A 14,484-nucleotide genomic window follows, 5' to 3' on the forward strand; every position below is an offset into this window, starting at 1 on the left:
GATTGATTTTAAAGAAAGAGGGAGGAAGCGAAAGGGAAACATTCATTTGTTGTTCCATTTATTTATCCATTCATTGGCTGACTCCTGTGTGTGCCCTGACTCAGGAGGGAACCTGCAATCTTAGCATATTGGGACCATGCTCTAACCAAATGAGCTACCAGGTCAGGGCCCACCTCCTTATCATTAAATGACACCTTTGTAGCTAAATACTTATGACAGTAACTAAACTAAAATTGTTCCTCGAAAAAAGCAATTATAAGACTTAAAAAAGCAATTATAAAACAAAAAAAACAGCTCACTTTACTCATATTTCATGCAACCACAAAAACCTCAAGCCCCTGGTTTTAGCCCAGGCAAGAAGGAAGGCATGGGTGGGTGCTTCAGTGAGACGTCTTGTGTACCCACTGCAATGGGGGCAGGTGCTGGCTGTATCCTGACTCACAGGGCCAGACCTGCTTCCCCAGGCCACATCCTGCAGCACTCTGGTTTCTGCTCTTGGAGCCTTCCCACCCAATTACTGACTAAGCCCAGACCTGCCCTTGTAGAATCTTGTGAGATCACTGAGAGCCAGGCCACGCTAAATTTACTAAATGCTAATCCTGGGTTCAGCCTCCCTTTTTTCAAGTCATACTAGTAAGGAGAACAGTCAGTGACATTTTAAGGAAAGAACAAGAGAACTATAAGGCCCTGCCTGCTTAGAAGCTTTTATTATTTTATTATTTTTATTGTTGTTCTATCCCAGTTGTCCCAATTTCCCTGCATTGACCTCCTCTGCCCTCCCTCCCCCACCCGCAGCCAATCCCCACCCTGTTGACCATGTCCACGGGTCACTGATACTTGTTCTTTAGACCAGAACTTTAAAATCCAACAACACTAAATGTTTTTAAAGAGGTAGAAGGTGGGGGAAACAGCAAAAATCCCACAAAGGCCATGACAGCTGTGGCAAGTCAAATCACCAAAACCAAGATAGCTCTTAAAAATTAACGGGCATGAAGGATGCTGGTGGTTGATAAACCAGCAAACTAGTTAGCAATTGCCTTTATTTCTACCCTCAATTCTAAAATGGAATTTAATTATTTAACAAATTAACCAAGGGCCTGCTATGTATGTATCAAGAATCATTCTGGCTACAGTGGATATAGTGGGAGGGGAGGACACCAAAGTAATTATTCACATGTTCTTTAAATTCTAGTAGAATCATCACACGCACACGGACAAACACATCTTAAATAATGTAGGGTATTCTCTGGCTATTTATCAAGAACTGCACTGGCTGTGTGAAAAGGACAGCAAAACCACAAGAAATGAGAAGAGTCAGATTCCCAGCTGCTAACAAAACTTTCTCTTCCATTGGATTAAAAATCAATAAAAGCAACACAATTCTAGACAACAAAGAGCCTTAAATTACTGATAGGAGTTATACTTACATTGTTTATTTGGTTTGCTTCTTGTGACTGAAACTTTATTCATGAAAATCAGAGATGACTAGCAAGAGAGAAACAAAAGCTAGAGATTTTCTCACACATTAAAGAAAAAAAAAACGCCCGTCTTTTCTGAGGTAAACAGGTTGAACAAGCTACACCCATGGTTACACCTCTGTAAACCACTTGGCTTGCCTTTCATAAACTAAGTATGTTTCCAACCCCAAATTCCAACCTGATGAGAACAACAGAACGTGGGTTTACAAATCACCATCCCACTGCATATTAATCCAAAGCCCCTGCTCTGAGGAGCCCAGGAGAAAATAAAAAACAGCCATGGCAAAGGCACATTGTAAGAGAAAGGGAGAAGTTCACCAAGCAGCAGCTGAGCTCAGTGAAGAACGGAGTGTGCCCGAGACCAGGAGGACTCCACAGCAAACACAGTAGCAGCCAAGTATGTTGGCTACAGTGATTACGAAGGACAAGACAGAAAAGTACCCCTTTCCCTAAGGAAGACTGTGTATGATGGCAGAATACAGATATAGTCTTTGATAAGACCTGCCTGGCCATTCTCTGTTAACAAAACATATTCAGAGAAAGACACAGCCTTGAGTCTTCCTGCAACACCGCCTTTTGGCAGATCCAGGCAGGACGAGCACACTTTGTCCCTGGTCTTCTAGAGACTGAAGGGTCCTCTAATTCAAACCTGCCTCATAACTGGGACCACAAAATAGAGAAGCAAAATATGACAGCATGTTCTAAAAATGAGTGCAAATAAAACCAGAAGCAGGACACAGGTTTCTGGTTATAAGCCAGGGCTTTTTTTTTTTCATTCAAAGCAAAAAATTAAAATCCTATTCAATGGAGGCCTAGGAGAGAAAAAAAATGAAAAACTGAGAGAGACGCCTAGAGAAGGTAGAACACTTGAAAGAAAACAAGCCAGACTAAGTGCCATAAGAAACCAAAAGCAATAGATAAATGCAAAGAGAACAGAAGCACATTTACAGCTCCTACGTACAGCTCCTACGTATAGTGGGCCTACAATGTGTCCTTACACACAAGAGTTCCATCAGATGTGAATACATATTATAAGACAATGAGCACTGCAGTAAAATCAGTTTGAATAAACTAGGCTGAATAAAACTAAAAGGTAAGATTGCACAGAAGCCTTTAACATGCCCCGTGTGCACTGTGATCTCTTAAGAGAAGGCTGTAATATGTAGTATTTCCTAAACTAATTGGACCACTTTCACTGAGCACCTCATGGGATTGAAACTTCTAAAAAGTGTTTTATATTTCAATTATTTTAATGGAAATCCCTCAAAAACAAAGAATTCCATAATTTCTTCTACTTCTATCTTAAATATCTCATGTTGATACAGTTTAATATTTTCTTGACAACTCACAATTATTCTTGTGGCTAACCATTATTTGGAACTTATAAGTAGTACCATTCTGCATATACTAGATGCCATTCCATCCAACCGCAAGGTTGTTTGCTGGCTGGCCTCAATCCCACAATGCCTAAGTCTGCTCCTAACAGCCTTTCTCACTGACTGTCAAAGTGACAAACTCCTTCTGTTTCCTTGGGTTAATAAGCCAGGAAACAGCAACACTCAACTTTGGACATCAGAAACATTAGCCAGGGTGTCTAACCTTTTGGCATCTCTGGGCCACACCGGAAGAAGAAGAGTTGTCTTGAGCCACCCATTAAATACACATTAAAAACATTAATGAAAACTGATGAGCAAAAAACAGGTTTTAAGTAAATTTATGATTTTTGTGTTGGTCCACATTTACAGCCATCCGAGGCCCTGCGTAGGATACCGCCACAATATTAACATAATACAGATTCTACCCTTTAGCTACTTGGTCACAATTGAGTTGAGCTACTAACAACCCAAAACACTCACTGTAGAACAAATCTAATAACAATTATTTCAGAGGCCCAAGGCCTCCTTCTAGATCCAAGATTAGCTGAAAAGACTCTAACTGGATTTTCGGCTGATGGCATCTGACCATATCTTATATACAAATAAAGATGTTTCTTCAAAATAATTATGCCTTTTCAAGATCATCCTCACAAGACTCTTTTCAGGTGAAAGAAGGCAAACTTGGTAAAATGATACACAGGAAGGTTAAACAATTTATTTGTAGTTGTCCAGAGTCACAAAACAGGTTAAGGAAATAATCCCAGGAATCCACACTGTTCACACAGTATCCTATACACATTATACGAGGCTCTGTCTAGAAAATAATGCCAACCAAAAGAACACAGGGAAATTAGACACACACACACAACACACAGAGGAAGGAGCAAAAAAAGGCTTACATATGTATTACAAAAAAAAGGTTTACAGATATGTATTTTTCCATACAAACAACTGTAANTAGAGGAAGGTTAAACAATTTATTTGTAGTTGTCCAGAGTCACAAAACAGGTTAAGGAAATAATCCCAGGAATCCACACTGTTCACACAGTATCCTATACACGTTATACGAGGCTCTGTCTAGAAAATAATGCCAACCAAAAGAACACAGGGAAATTAGACACACACACACAACACACAGAGGAAGGAGCAAAAAAAGGCTTACATATGTATTACAAAAAAAAGGTTTACAGATATGTATTTTTCCATACAAACAACTGTAAATCTACTTTTGCCCCACCCTGTATATTTAACTTCAAAAGCTATAAATATGCAAAGGCAAAATGAATTATCTCTAAAAAAAAAGAAATTTGTCCTGTTTATTTTTCCGTGACTACAGGTTCAATAAAGGTGAAACACCAAGGATATTAATAATAAGGAATTTATTACAATCAACAGTGCAATAGGGTTCCTTTTCTCCACAACCTCGTCAGCACTTATTGTTTGTTGATTTGTTTATTATGCACCCCAATGTTCATAGCAGCACAATTTACAATAGTCAACTGTTGGAAATAATCTAAGTGCCCATCAGTAAATAATCAGATAAAAAAACTGTGGTATATTAACACAATGGAATACTATGCAGTAGAAAGAAAGAAGGAACTCCTACCCTTCATGACAACATGGATGGATCTGGAGAGCACTATGCTAAATGAAATAAGCCAGGCGGTGAAAGACAAATACCAATATGATCTCACCTATAAGTGGAACCTAATCAACAAAACAAGCAAAATATAAGCAAACAAACAAGCAAAATATAACTAGAGACAATGAAATAAAGAATGAGCTGACAGTAACCAGAGGGGAGGTGAGAGGGCAATAACAAAGGAAAGAAGGGGTAGGGTCATTAAGGAACATGTATAAAGGAGCCATGGTCAAAGCCAAAAGTAGGTAGGATTGAGGATGAGAGGTAGGTATGGGTGGGGCAGGGGAGTGAGAGGAAAATGGAGACAACTCTACTTGAACAACAATATAAAAATAAAAAAATAGTAATAAGGAATTGAAAAGGCATAATGTTTCACAATGCTTATTTCATCATTATTTCAATAACCAAAGGATAATTTTTAATATACTATCATGAGCTAAAACAGTATTATGGAGGTAGGCCATCTCTGAACACTAATATTCTTTGACATTCATGCAAGAACATGAACTACAAAAAAAGGTGTTAGACTCTTTCAGTCTATACAAAAACTAGAAACAGCAAAGCTAGTCTGGGAAACTTCACTCTTCACAACATGCTTGGCTTGAATTGTGAATTCAGTCAAAACAATGTTTATCTTGGTGAAATTTTAAAGAGCCATGATATTATAAAATAATGCTAGACTTGATTTATGGAGTATTATACGTATTTTTACTTGAAACTAAGATAATTCTAACTACAAATAATCACGTTACTAAAATAACATATTTGAAATACAATTGTAACTAGAAAAATTTATATATATATAAAACTTAATATATAACTCTAAATATATTTAGAACTAGCAGTATATTTATAACTGGAAAACATTTTGTATGTGTTTCTGACCAGAAATTCTGTTTCTGAATACATTTGCCAGGTGTTCAGAAGAGTCAACTCAATACTTTGAGTTGTTCCAATCATGTGCATTCTCAGAAGGATCGGTTTTCCTTAGTGATTCTTGACCAGCACCTGGAAATTGAGTTCTTAGAATATTCTGATACAAATATTTTGCATGCTCAGTACCTTGACCACACTGTGCTGTTTTGTCTAGATACTCTGCAAACAATGTAATTTATGGTGGACATCTGATTCACTTCTGGGGAACTGGAGTTGTGGTCCCTGCAGTCAGTCAAGCAAGCACTGTCACCCACATGACTGAACCCTGAGAGAAAGCAACTGTGCTTCCCTGGTAGAAAACACTGAGTATATGGCCGTGGGTCTGTCAAATACGGCCTTTATGTTGTTGGGGTATGTTCCCTTCATTCCCACTTTGCTGAGAGCTTTGATAATAAATGGATGTTGAATTTTATCAAATGTTTTGCCAGCATCTATTTATATGATCATATGATTTTTATCCTTCAGTCGGTTATGTGGTGTTATCACATTAATTGATTTGTAGATATTGAACCAACCTTGTACCACAGTTATAAATCCCACTTGATCATAGTGTGTGCTCTTTTTAATGTATTGCTGAATTTGACCTGATAATACTTTGTTGAAGATTTTTCTATGTATGTTCACAAGGAATATAGGCCTATAATTTTATTTTTTTACTATGTCATTGTCTGATTTTGATATCAGGGTAATTCTGGCAGCATAAAATGTGTTGAAAGCTCTCCCTTCAATATTTTGGAATAGTTTTTATGTTTCTATGAATTCATCCATTTCTTCCAGGCTGTCTTATTTCTTTACATCTAATTGTATGCAATATTTGCTTATATTCCTTTTTATTTCTGCGTCACTTGTCATTTCTGTGTCACTTTCTGTGTCAGTTGTCACTTCTGTTTCATTTATTATTTTATTTATCTTGATGAGTCTGGCTAAAGGTTTATCAGTTTTGTCTTTTAAAAGAACCAGCTCTTGGTTACACTGATCTTTTCTATTTTTCTCTACTTTTCTCTATTTCTGTTATGTATATTATTTCCTTCATTCTACTCACTTTGAGCTTTTATTCTTTTTTTGAGTTCCCATAAACATAAGGTTGCAATTTTTATTTGAGATTTTTCTTGTTTCTGAAGGTAGGCCTGTATTCCATATATTTCTCTGTTAGAATTTCTTTGTCTGTGTCCCACAGATTTTGGATCAATGTGTTTCATTTTGATTTGTATCACAGTACCTTTTCATTACTTCCTAGATCTGGTTGTTAACCTATTCACTGGTAGCATGCAATTTAGCCTCCATGTGTTTGTTTTTCAGTTTTTTTCTCATAATTGATTTCTAGTTTCATACCACTGTGATCAGAGAAGATGCTTATTATGTTTTCCTACTTAAGTATACTGAGTCTTGTTTTTAGTCTAACATGTGGTCCATCCTAGAAAACATTCTCTAAGTGCTTGAAAAGAAAGTATATTCCACTCCTTTGGGTGAAAAAAATAATGCTCTAATAATATGAATTAAATCCATTTGGTTTAATGTTTCACTAAAGGCTATTGTTTCTTTCTTGATTTTCTATCTGATCTATCTATCAATATGATTAAACTGTTAAAGTCCCCATTCATGAGTGTGTTGCTGTCAGTCTCTTCCTATACGTCTGTTAATATTTGCTTTATACAAAATCTATACAGAAAAAGCCCAACCATTGTTTCTATAACAAGAATGGTTTGCACAACATTAATGTAACCTGGCAGCCAAGTTACAAGGAGAGCAGCCTGGAATGAGCATGTGAAAATAATGACAAATTCAATGTTACTAGTCAGTAGGGCTGGAGATGCCACTGAGTGAGCATGTGTACTGTGTGGCCATTGCATTCAAAATGACTGGGTAAGGAAAACAACAAATCTGCACCAAATTTTGCATTAAACTTAAACATTGCTCCATGGAAATTACTCAGATGAATCAGAAGGCCACACAGCTATGGGCAACTGGTGATTGGCAGCTTCATCACAACAACACATTCACTTATGCATGACGTCTTGTGCAGAGTTTTTTGGCAAAACATCAAATCACCCAGGTAACTCAGCCCCCTATAGCCCAGATCTGGCATCCTGTGACTTCTGGCTTTTTCCAAAACTAAAATCACCTCTGAAAAGGAAGAGATTTCAGACTGTTGGTGAGATTCAGAAAAATATGACAATGAGGCAGGTGAAGGCAATGGGATAACTGTGTGAGGTCCAAAGGTGTGAACTTTGAAGGGTACTGAGCCATTACTGTCCTATACAAGAGGCATTAATGTTTCTTGTATCTTCTTCAGTAAAGTGTAGCTATTTTTCATATAATAAGGCTGGATACCTTCTCGACAGACCTTGTATATTTAGTTGCTTCTATGTTGGGTTAGTTGATGTTTACAAGAATGATACCCTCTTGTTGGATTGATACCTTTATCATTATGAAATGTCTTTGTCTTGTTCGAGGCCTTGTTTTGAAGTCTATTTTGTCTGATGTAAGTATTACAACCCCAGGGGTATTTTTGTTCTTATTTGTATAAAATATTTTCCCATCCCTTTACTTTCAGCTGGTATGTGTCTTTTTATGTAAGTCGGCTCTTGTGGACTGCATATATATTTATAGGTTTCCCATTTACAATGAAAATATTATTATGAGGTATATAAATATTGGCATGGTATTATTTGTTTTCTAATGGCTTTTGTAGTTCTCCTCTGCTCCTTTCTTATTCTTTTCCATGTTGATGACTTTCTACAGTGTTGTGTTTGGGTCTTTTTTTATGTAAGAGGGGCACCCCCCCAAAAAAAAACCACCCAGAATTATCTTCTGGAGGGTGGGCCCCTTGTAGTACAGGGTTCCCTACCAGATTAGTATTCTAGGAACCCAACTGTATCAGTGCACCAGCTACCACTGTATGAGAGGCTGCATTCAGCCTCAGAGAATTTTTTTGGAAGACTTTCAACCTATTTGCCCATTCATGATGGGTGATTTATGAGCATACCTGCCACATTGCCACAACTGTTCAGCAGTTTTTGACTAAAAATGTCCTGACACCCATTCCCCTCCCTCCCTATTCACCTGTTCTTGCCCCAAGCAACTTTTTTTGGTGCTCCCAGATGAAAAAAGTCCTCAAAGGGAAAGGTGTTGCCAATGTGGAAGAGGTGAAACAAAAAAGGGCAGAAGCCCTGGCTGGGGTGGCTCAATTGCTTGGCGCATCACCCCATAATCAAAAGGTTGTGGTTTTGCTGAAAGGTTGCAAGTTCTTGCAAGTTCAATTCCTGGTTAGGGCACATAACTAGGTTGTGGGTTTGATTCCCCATTCAGGTGTTTATGGGAGGCAACCAATCAATTGATCCTGCTCTCTCCTGCATTGTGTTTCTCTTTCTGCCTTCCTCTCCAAAAACAATGAAAAAATAAATGTCGTTGGGTGAGGATAAAAAAAAAAACTATAGAAGGACTAAAAGGCATCAAAATTGGCAAGTTCAAAAACTGTTTTGAGCAGTAAATGTTGGGAACTGCTCTGCCTGGTTTCAGAAGTTGTAACTTCCCCCCATGGCTAAGGATGACTGAGTGATCTCCGGAATGCGAACCACTAAGGAGACAAAGCTTGTCTCTGCTTCCTCCCCTGCCCCCAGTGCTTGGTCCATTAGTCAGAGACAGGTACGACTCCTCAGAGGAGGGGCAACCTAAGTCAGACATGCTCATGTGGGAGGCCATCACAGAAGGACTCAGGGATCTGCAACAAAGAGGGAGTGATGGACCCTTGCCCCCTGGCTATTCTGACATAGCCCAAGTCCCCATGTCCTCTGGGAGAAGTGCTTCCTGGCTCTAACCCACTTAAGACTGAATACCTGTGATGGAGGAAGCGGTGCAGCTCCTTGCTCGGCTAAAGCAGGATCTGGGGTGATCATGCATAAGAAAGAGTTCCTAAAAGTCCTGTGAAGCCTGCTTTGCTAAAAGTGCTTTCATTCATATGATAAGGGTCCAAGCAGGAAATGAGTATGTCTCCCAAAGTTTCTGCAACCCCCTTTTTGACAGACACTGACTCAGACTAAGCCCTCAGATTTCTCTGAAATATTATCTACTATTTAATCCTTGCCGCCTGTATTCTTGTGTATTACAACCCAATAAAAGCTGTCGAGGAAGGGGCTCCTGGCCCTTCTTCTTTGAGAGACTGGCCACCTCTCTTCCCCAAGCAGATCATGTCTTAGTAGTGTTACTTTCATCCATGGCGGACAGGGGGACTTGCTGGCAAAGTTGCCCCCACAAGTGAAAAAGTCTTGATAGGTGTATTGCATCAAATGGAGAGTACTCTGAAGATGATTGAAGCTTAAACATGTAAAAACAAATACACAATTTTTTATAAATAAATTCCAGGGTTTTGTTTTGGTCCCCCCTGTATATCTCTTATAGAGTTTTGGTTTGTAATTACAATGTGCTTCATATATACCAAACAATGTTTACAGCAGTCTCTTTTATGTTGATGGTTGCTTTAGTTCAAATACGTTCTAAGATTACCCCTTCCACATCTCTTTTTATCATTTTTAAACTTCTTCTGTGTATGTATACATCCCTTAATTTATTGTTGTAATTACACATCATTTTTCAACTTTTCTTTTTAACTTTTGTACTGACTTCATAGTTGATTTATCTACTTTTACTAAGTATTTGACTTTGTCACTGAGATTTTTTTCTTTCTGATATTTTATTAGTATTTTTGATCATTTTATTTTCTACTTAAGGAAGTCTCATTAATATTTCTTATAGTATTAGTTTAGTACTAATGAACTCCTTTAGCATTTTAATAGCTGGAGAGCTCTGTTTCTCCTTCAATTCTGAATTACAGTCCTGCTTTATATAATAATCTTGGCTGTATATCTCTGCTTTTCTTTGCTTTGAACATGTTGTGCCAGTTTCTTCTGGCATACAGAATTTGTGTTGACAAAACAGCTCATAGTCTTATAGGAGCTCTTTTGTACATAACCAACTGCTTTTCACTTGGTACACTGAACATTCTCTCTTTATCTTTAACCTTTGTCATTTTAATTATGATGTGCTTTGGTGTGGACACTTTGGTTTCATGTTGTTTGGGACAAACTGTGGATTCATATGTCTATTCCCATCACCAGGTTAAGAAAGCATTCAGTCACTATTTGTTCAAATAGGATTTCAATCCCATGCTCTCTCTCTCCTCCTGATGCCCCTATAATGTGAATGCTAGTTCACTTGATATTGTGCCATAGTTTCCTTAAACTATCCTCATTTTGTTTTCTTCTTTTATTTTTTGCTGTTCTGATTAGATGTCTCCTGGTATGTTGTTTTCCAGATCATTGACTGGATCCTCTGTTTCATCTGCTGTTGATTCTAACTTAGTCTTCATTTCAGTTACTGTATTTCTCATTTCTGACTGGTTACTTTTTATAATTTCTATCTCTTTGTGTAAGTTCTCACTCAGTTCATTTCCTTTTCCCCTAAGATCATTAAGCATCCTTACAACCAGTGTTTTGAACTCTGTATCTGATAGATTGCTTGTTTCCATTTCACTTAGTTTCTTTTATGGTGTTTTGTCCCATTCTTTCATTTGGGAATTTGTTTCTTTGCCTCCTCTTTTTGGCTGCCTCCATGTATTTGTAAGTATTAGGCAGGTCTGCTATGTCTCCCAGCTTTGGAACAGTGGCTTTAAGTAGTAGGTGTCCCATAGGACCTAGCGTTACGGTCTCTCTGTTCACCTGAGCTGTGCTCCAGGAGCTTCCCTTGTGTGGGTTGTGTGCCCTCCCTCCTGCTGTGGTCAAGCCTTGATTGCTCTTGGCATGTCAGTGGGTGGGACTGACCCTCAGGCTGACTGGCTGTGAGGACTGGCTGTGACAATGGAGAAGCAGTGGCTAACCCACAAAGCACAGTCACTTTAGTGTGGCTGTAGTGCTAGCTGAATACACCCTTTGCATGTGTCATTTGTAGAGCTTATTGTATGGTGCTATGGTGTGGTCTGAAACTGGCTACCAGCTTTGTCAGTTCTGGAGCCCCTTGGGCAGGCCTCCAGTTCAGGCCAAGTTCAGCCACTGTTCATGCTCAGTTTGGGCCCATCTGGTAGGAGTTCCAAAGTGATCTGTGATTGGTTGCCAGTTTTGCTGGGCTTGGAGCTGTTTGGGAAAGGCTATGCTATGAACGGGCACTGGCTACCACTACCAACAGACTTGGGACACCTTGGTGGGCACTACCATGTGGGCTGGGGCCAGCTGACTCTTATGCCAGTCCTGCAGCCCTCTTAGTTGAAGGTACATTCCAAACCACCACTGGCCACAGCTTACGCCAGGTTTGGGGCTACCTGGTCGGAGTTACAATGCAAGCTGAGGCCAGATGTTGTTTGTGCTGGGCTTGTGGTCACTTAGCAAAGAGGTACAGGGCATGCCATGGCTAGCTGCAGCTTGTCTGAGGTTTGTAGACTTTTGAGAGACTTTAGGAGAGTCCTCGACATGAGCCAAAAAAGGCCACTTATGTGGGACAAAAAAGCTGGAAGTGGCTTGGTTTGGGCTTTTGAGTTGGGTGGGGCAGGCTTCACAGGGAATTATCAGGACAGGGAGAATGGTGTTAGGTCAATGGAGAGCTTAGAAATGGTGCCTCCCTGAGCCTGCTGCTGGGAGGGGTTCAACAAAGGAGCAATGGTACCTATCCGTGCTTCTGTCCCCAGAAGAAGTCATACTAACCCCTGACCCTCTAGTTCTCACCCTTAAGCTAGTTAATTCTGTTCCTCTCCATATGTCCTTGGCAGTGTTCAAGCTGGTGTCCCTGTCCTGGAGACTAGAGAGTGAGTTCATGAGCATACAAATCTGAGTATGGGCCCCTCAAGAGGAACTCCTGGGTCTACAGTCACCTAATGTCTCACCTGGGAAAAATCCCCAAAGGTTTTCACAGCCAGATGTGTTCACAGCACTGGTATTCTAGGCTGGGAGCCTGGTGTGAGTCTGGAAACTCTTACTCCTTAGGAGGCACTTCTGCATTTGAGATATCACTTCCCATTCTTAATTGTCACACTGTGGGTGAGGGACCTGCCCCTTCCACATCTCTACTCCTTCTACAATTCTCATTGTGGTTTCTTCTTCATATCCTTACTTATAGGACTTCTGTTGAGCTAGTCTTCAGGTGTGTTCTATAATTTAGTAGTAATTTTGATATGGTCATGGAGGAGGCAAGCACAGTGTTTATCTACTCTGTCATTTTGGCCAGAAGATCGAGATACCTTGCTTTCTTGCTGGCAATTAGTTATGGGTTAATCAGCTGCTCTCAGCTCACACTACTTTCCACATAGCCTTGTCCATTGCCTGTCTTCAAAGACATCAAAGCTAATCTTTTTCCTATGGAATGCTCATATAACTTCCCACAACTGGTTCTTACAATCAAAGTTTAAAACACTCAATTTTTCCAATAACTGGATTCAGTACTGTTCATTAAGTAACTCAAAGTATGCCTAACAAAATACCTCCCCCCAAAATTAATAACAGAAATTCCAAAACCAACTTTTTCTTAAAGAGAATTCTACTTTAAGATCACTTAAGATGATAAATTCCCCAGGATTAATACAACTTCCTGGGAAAATTATTAGACCAGTATTAGCATGAATCTTAAGCATTCAGGTAATGAATAACTTTGAATAAAGTCAAACTGAAAAACCTTTCCTATTGTTCCAGGTTCTTAATAATAGTTATAAGAGCCCCAAACTTACGATACAAATTCCTTCCTTCATCATCCACAGCTTTTTGACTTTAAATTATAACTATCCTACGAGAAACTGAACAAAAAAAGAAATTTCAAATAGCTTGAGAATGTAAATCAACTGGAGTAAGTTCAGTAAAGGCCCTGCTTTAAAAGTCTGTTTTCTTAATAGCTATTAACTTGATTTATTTTACTAAAACTGAAAAAGAAAGAAAAAAAATAAAGGAATTAAATTTCTAAACCAGATGAAGGAAAATAAAATCACATTCTTTGAAAACTGTCTGCCGGTTTTGGCTAAAAATTCTACCTGGCCTCATCTATTAAAATTAAACATTGTCTGTTTTTCAAAGGCCCTTTCTTCAAATTGAGGTTCTGTCTCCTTCATTAAGTTAGGTATAATTGAAAATAAGGTTGTTCAGAACAAATAAGAAGATTACCACTCAGCTAAAACTGAGGACAGCATCTAAAACTGAACTGTCACAAAGTGGCCAAGAGCAGAGCAAACAGGAAGTACAGTATTCTTTTTTTGCTGGGCAGACATGAGAAAAAAAAAAGGAAAATGAAAGCCAACCTATTTAGACTTCAAAACTACATAAAGAAGGGAAGATGATTATATCCAATCAATTTGGAAATACATGCAAAGTGGGACATTTTCTATGTAACAACATTTAACTGCTTTTGAATAGCCAAGTCTTCATTTTGGAAGTGTATACAGATAATTAAGATAACATGTAAAGTAAAATAAGGTAACTAACTGTTTTAGTAGAACTGTTTTGTTTTAGCTATTTTAACTTTAACACTAGAGAAGTGTCAGGTTTATCAACATTTTCTTGTTCTAAATTCCCTTTTAACTTAACTGACTTTCTTCACATACATCCTAATCCTAGTTTTTAAATTCCCAGATGAACAACAGAAAAGAAGATGGCTCAGTGGACACCAACGCCACACCTAGAATGAGTAAAACAAATTAACCTGAAAGAATAGATGATCACAGGTCAAAAGGAGCCCAACTTTTATTTTAAAAAGAAGAAGAAAAGAAGAACAACACATGATTATCACAGTGAACAACAGCAATTAAAAAGTAAACCTGAAGGGTTAGGTTTATTTTTCCTAGACCAGTAACCCTGCATATTTTTTAATATCTAAAGATCATTATCTTTCACACTCTCTCTCTTTAACTTGGAATTCTAAAAAATGAAACTTAAGTCAGAATACTACATTTCAATACATTCAAATATTAATGTGAATTCAGTAGAAATTTTAAATAATAGTAATACCACTGAAATCCTCGATGATTTGCATATCAACAAAATGATTTACTTACTTTAGATCTGAATAGAGCACTTACTTCGTAAAG

The 14,484-nt window shown here is 38.4% G+C and overlaps 1 protein-coding gene across 2 annotated transcripts in view; it reads right to left on the minus strand.

The window, feature by feature from the left end:
• Positions 1-14,484, minus strand: part of SPIDR (scaffold protein involved in DNA repair) — a 387,966-nt gene that overhangs the window by 293,348 nt on the left and 80,134 nt on the right. Inside the window, exon 1 of one of the 2 annotated variants that reach the window (XM_037035384.1) lies at positions 1,428-1,518. The exons of the other annotated variant lie outside the window; for it this stretch is intronic. The gene's annotated coding sequence lies outside the window, so the exon portion shown is untranslated. Of the gene's footprint in view, positions 1-1,427; positions 1,519-14,484 lie in introns of those variants that run through there. 2 annotated transcript variants of the gene reach the window in all.

This window comes from Sturnira hondurensis, unplaced genomic scaffold (assembly GCF_014824575.4).
Source record: "Sturnira hondurensis isolate 20B ecotype Veracruz unplaced genomic scaffold, ASM1482457v3 Scaffold0022258, whole genome shotgun sequence".
Classification (NCBI taxonomy): domain Eukaryota; kingdom Metazoa; phylum Chordata; class Mammalia; order Chiroptera; family Phyllostomidae; genus Sturnira; species Sturnira hondurensis.